This window comes from Adiantum capillus-veneris, chromosome 8 (genome assembly GCF_014529385.1).
Source record: "Adiantum capillus-veneris isolate H3 chromosome 8, ASM1452938v2, whole genome shotgun sequence".
Classification (NCBI taxonomy): domain Eukaryota; kingdom Viridiplantae; phylum Streptophyta; class Polypodiopsida; order Polypodiales; family Pteridaceae; genus Adiantum; species Adiantum capillus-veneris.
Genome location: NC_140938.1, coordinates 48,327,698 through 48,333,697, shown reverse-complemented (window position 1 = coordinate 48,333,697; position 6,000 = coordinate 48,327,698).

The following is a 6,000-nucleotide window of genomic DNA, read 5'->3' as shown; positions in this document are numbered from 1 at the left end:
CAATTTTTTAAAGGGCATCATTAGAAAACTAGCTATCCAGCCCTTCATCTCTTTGATCTCTGCATCCAACGTCAACCTTGGCTACATTCAACTATGGCCATTTTTCCATGTCAATTATCTTTACCTTTAAAATTTTATTTTCTATGGAAATCTCTCTATGTTAGACACAAACTCTCAATGGATTGATTGGGCACCACACAATTCGACAATGAAGCGCAACCATGCAACCAGAAACCTTCCTTTTCCAGATCATCTTCAAAAATTGCCTGACTTTCCAACTGAGCAGTGGTTAGATGTGACACTCTCAGAGGCAAAGAGGAATGGAGTGTTGATTACTGAGAAAGAGGAGATGTCAAGGGGTTGCGATTGGCACGTATATTTCACAACTTCTTTTTCGAGCTCCACATGAAGATTAGTTTGCTTTAATAACTTTTAGTCTGTTTCAATTTTGTGGATACAGTATCACAAATATGGAGCTTTGTGGTCGCATGGGAAGCACTTCAGAGTGCAACGGATCAACGAACAAAGGGTCACTTTTGACAGTGGTGTTAGGGCAAGCTTCGTCCAAGAAAGTAGGAGTAGTGCTAGGGATGAGAATACAAAGACGAGCCAATGTGAATACTTTGGCTACATCCAATACATCTTGAAGATTAGATTTAGAAAGTTTGATATGTCTATCTTTGATGTCAAGTGGTTCAAAGTTATTACCAATGGCCCTAATGTAACTGTGCGTAAAGCCAATAGTGGATTGATTCAAGTGAACTCTAGGCTGGTGTGGACAGATGTGCGGCATACATTCGTACTTCCGCAGCGTTGTGAATAAGTTGTGTTCATACACGATCCACTATGGACAAAAAATGATGAGAATGATCTGTCTAAACCCTGCTGGCTCTATGTCGTTCAAGTTGCTAAATGTAGTAAGCAAGTGTGTGAAGGATTGGATGTTGAGCTTGAAGAGGTGATTCATGAACAAAGTGCAGGACCGACTCCAACTTTAAGTTTAGATTTTGAGGTGGATGTCAGCATTGAGCTATTGTCTGAACCTAGAGATGAGGCGTCAAATAGTGAAGCTGATGCGGAGAGCGACGAAGAAGTAGAGTTCGATGACGAAGATGTAGAAGTACAGATTGAGATAGAAATCTTTGGTGCATCAGATCTCATAGAGGATAAGAGATTAACTAATGACTTTTGCTAGGAAACCTTTTGTAAAGCTCTTTTTATTAGTGTCAGGCCAAGGGCAAACCCAGGCGAGTAGGACTCGGGCCACAGGGCCAAGGGCCGGCCGGCTGCTAAAGGCGGATAGGGGGATTCTGTTACAGTGGCCAAGGGCCATATAAACGGGGGGTTGGGCGAAGAATCCTCAGAACGCACCTCCTGGGTCTTAGATTGGTATCAGAGCAAGTTGGAGAGAAAGGCGAAAGGTGGAGCCATGGAGGAAGGAGAAGACGGAAGCCTAGTGCTTGCTCTTGCATAAGGTTTCATGGTCTCGCTCTCTCTCTCTCTCTCTCTCTCTAGGAATCTCTTTCTATCTCTCTCTGAAGTCGTGGACAAACCCTCTGCCAAGAGAGGTACAGACTGCTGTGTGCAGCCGCCCTAAGCAGGGGATGAAGGAGATCTCGACTACCGTGGGCAGGGCCGCTTGGGTACACAAGCCGAAGAAGTGGAGCCGACAGGCAGACCGCGGGAAGCGACCCTTGTACACAAGACGAAGCCGAAGTCAACCTACTCGGATCTGAACGCAGAGTATGGGGATGGCTTCGCGCTGCGGTGGGGCATATATTTCGTTACTGAGGCTTATGCCCTCGCGGTCGACAGGCGACGTCCTCACCTTCTCTTCCTCTACGGTGCAGCCCCGCCATCGCCATGTAGGTTTTTGCAGCAGTTTACACATTGTGGGCGCCCTAAGGGTGCCCTAAGGTCACCCTAAGGGCCTTCTCCCACAGCAATTCCTCGGATATAGACAATCCGAAGTCAGAGGCATGCAAGGCATGCAAGCACCAGGTCTACGGTAGTTATGAGCCGCCATAGACAAGTGACAATCAAGCCGGGCACAACCAAGCCACGTCGTAGGTCATGGACATCAACATTATACGACATCGACGGGCGATCTCAGGGGCAGTCCGCCATAGCCACACCTTTTGAAGTTCAAAGGGCATGCAGCTTATGCAGGGTGGCTTAGTTGCTGAGTCTAATCATGCAAAGTGAAAGAAACTAGCAAGGCGGGTCGGCATCAGTCAGCACTATGATGTACACACCATACATGTTTGGACTCGCCATTGGGCGGATACGACAAGGTCGTATCTGCACTAAAAAAGGGGGATCGAATTATACCTTTCCTCATGCTTGAAAGGGGAATCCACAACATGCCCGATGACAGAAATAGTTGTGCAGGTAAGTTATGAAGGCATGGAAGCAAGGGGTCAAGGCACGCCATATCTTGGTATGCGTGTTCGTGCATGCTGCCAGAGATCGACACCATGGTACTCCAAGTCGTCACGCAATTAATGAGGTACAACCTATTGCTCGTTGACATAAAGGGAGCCAAGGTGCTCTGTAGGGCTGGCTCCTTGTCGTCGCTTCTAGCAGACAGCGAAGAATACTTACCACGCAGTGGTATTCGTAATTCCAGGTACACTTTGCAACTGCAATCAAGTTACATATCTATTGCAGGTACTTTCATGATTCTCCATACGATGTAATTTTCGACACGGTCGATTCGTTGTTGCCATGATAAGCTATATCATGGCAGGAACATACGTTGGCTATGAGCACAACAGCGTGTCTGTGAAGCAAGGCTTCAATTTGTGGGGGCATGTTGTTCGGCATGGTTGACTCCTTGTCATTGTGTCTAGAAGCGGACAGAGAACGTTTGCCACACATTACTAGCTAATTTCAGTTGAACTCCCTCGACAAGGTCGACTCTTTTTGTCCTGATATCTGTATGTCAACAACCGCTTCAGTTGGCTATCAGCAAGGCTTTAATTGATGTGAAGCAAGGCTTCAATTTATGCATCTTGCATCGCAACTGCCCACGTTTGGTATATGCTATGAGCATACAAACTTGGGAGGGATTTGACACTATGCTTGAAGGATCTTTCAAACGCGACAACTCTCTCTCGCACGGCAGATTTGGCTATGAGCCACCTTTACGCGAGCTTTTCCTTTGGAATTTCATGACGACTGGTTGCAGCAACAACTACCACGTTAGCCAAGTTTAAGTTTTTCTTGTTTTATTTTCCATGTTTAAACTTTACTTGGCAATTATTGTCATTGTGCAAAGCAAAGTGCTTTGGCAATTTTACATGAAGCACGGCTTCTCCCTTGTGCCGAGATACTGCCATTGATTTGGAATCAAGGGTTTTGGAACACAAGTTTGGGGAATTGGCAAAATAGGGAATGTCAGCTCATAGAATCCCTACCAGTTTATTCTGTGCACGGCACTTATGGTTTTGGTTCTCACGCTTGAGACCGTTATAGTCGCCAAGGGCTTACGTTTTTGCATGCAAGGCATGCTAAGCAGGTGGCATGGATTCCACCACTTTATGCATTATGCTTCCGCTATCACACTCGCAACTCTGTCAAGGACAGACTAAGTGATGGATTGTTGAACATGATGGTTGGTTGCTATCAACACCCAACAGCACTAAAAGGAACCTAAATCTAGAACTTACTTCACAGGCAATGTGCCAATTCTAAGTCATTTTCATACAATCACGACCCTGCAAGGCAGGTAGATCAAGATGTGGTTATGTTTTTTTGTTATCTCTCTCGAGGCGAGCATCATACAAATAGATTGTGGAATGCTTATAGGATAAGCTGCAATTCAGGCATAAGATGTCTAAGAGCACACATTCTGGGCACACTCTACAAATTTAAGGAAAGTTCCTCAGCCCAGCATGCTCTTTTTTTTCTCTCCTTTTCTTCTTTCTTTCAAGAATAACAAAAATCTTATAAGACGTTTTTGATACATGTTTTGCTGGTGAGTCAGCTTGAGACAAGGTACTCTAACTCTCACCTAGAAATTGGGCAAGACGCCATCTAAATTAGTCTTCATCGGTTCCTCGATTGAACACTAATTGGCACAAGGGCTATGAGCCACACACACTGGCTAAGAGTCATTGTCAGATCTTGGGTAAGACCCAATTGTTGGTATTCCTTGGGAGATTGTTCTCCAGCTCGACCAGATCTACCCAGGGGAGTCAACATTGACGTTAATGGACAAGCAAGAGTCTTGTCATTACGGATGTTTAGGATGTGATTTTTGCACTACAAGTTTTCAGTGCGACACTCAAGTTGAGTTTTTGATAATCTTCACCTCACAGCAGCTGATCTCTACAAGGAAGTTAGATGCAGCAATCAGTTACGACAGCATGGCTATCCACAAGAACTAAGCAGTTCACTTGTGTGGATTTCCTGCTCTCCCCATGGCACTACGGAGTGTCTATGGACATATTGTTTTGGGGTATGACCCGGCGGGTGACTGCTACATCACCCCATAGGCATTGCGGATCACAATTGATCTGCATTGAGGATCACAGTTTGATCTCTCCCAGTTAGACTTTCAAGGAAAGAATTCTGCAATCTACCATGCGGTAGCGGACAACTTCAACTTTTCAAGTTGATTTCAATCATTACGTACACGGTTACCTATATTGGTTACTGTTACCTGCTAGTTGAGCAATTTCTACAAAGAGTCTTACCAAAGGGTTTGACTATGTAGATTTTAACCAAAGGGGTTGGATTGCGAGGGCAACACCCACGGTTCCCAGTGCAATGCTGTTTGTTTTTTCAGGTAGGAGACGTGCTCCTCTCTGTTTGAATACTGGTAACTGAACATTACGTTCAAACCTCCAGGTACGCATCTATTAATTTGGTGTTATTCCATTTTTTGTATGCTTTGCTTGTTTTTTTTTCAAGACGTATAAGTACGCTTGAATGTTACAGAGCCATGCCAAGGGCATGTCGGCACAAAGTATTTTGGGCCAAGTGTCCAATCTACCTTTTTGCCTTATGCTGTTACGAACCTACTTGTAGGGTTCGATTTGGCACATGTTGTCACATGGGATACAACATGGTCTAGGAACTCAAGGAGTTTGGTTTAGCCAGTGTGGAGCATGATAATGAGGGTCCCTCTCACTCGCGTCGCAGAGTGTTTGTAGTTACCTCCACACACAAGTACAGCTCGTACTTGATGGATGTCACTTTTCCTGGCATCCTTACTTGAGACATATTCCACATGTGGAGAATATGAGTCTCTGGGACTGACACTGGCGCCCAATTCGAAATGATGTGTCGCGACGAAGTCCCTAGGTGTTGGTCGCATCCGTTCATTAGACCAATTGACGCACACAGTATCAGGAACAATTTCAGTGGCCAAAAATTGTCGGGTACTAAGTACAGACTTGTTGTGATTACAAGTGCTGTGAAACCACCTTAACGGAGGGTCGTTTCTACATATAGCAAAGTATGCTACGTTCATGAGAATGTCTCATGGTTGGTTCCTAGGTGTGACCGGGTTGTCACATTCTATTATGGTCCAACTTTTGCTGCAAAGTATGCTACGTTCATGAGAAGGTCTCATGGTTGGTTCCTAGGTGTGACCGGGTTGTCACATTCTATTATGGTCCAACTTTGTTGCAAGATTTTCACATAAGTATCGTGGAAAGTCTCGTCATGGAATTGCGGTTTGGATATGTTTGTGTTAAATGCATGCACACTACGTGTTATGGGCCCTAGTGTTTAACACAAATTTATTTGGAGCGGCATGCAAATCCATGGACTTTATTCTTTCTGCACCCTTTTTCACTGCTAGTGCAATCTCTCTTGCAGATTTAGTATGAGTTTACACCCTGCCATACAAGGTGATGGCTGGATACTTCATGGTTGAGTCACAGTTTGTCGTCAGTCGTGGAAGACTGTCTGTAAGTGGTTGGGGAAAGTACCTCACTCTTACTGCTGTTATTCATCCCATGTTGGATGGGCAGCTTACAAGTATTCTAT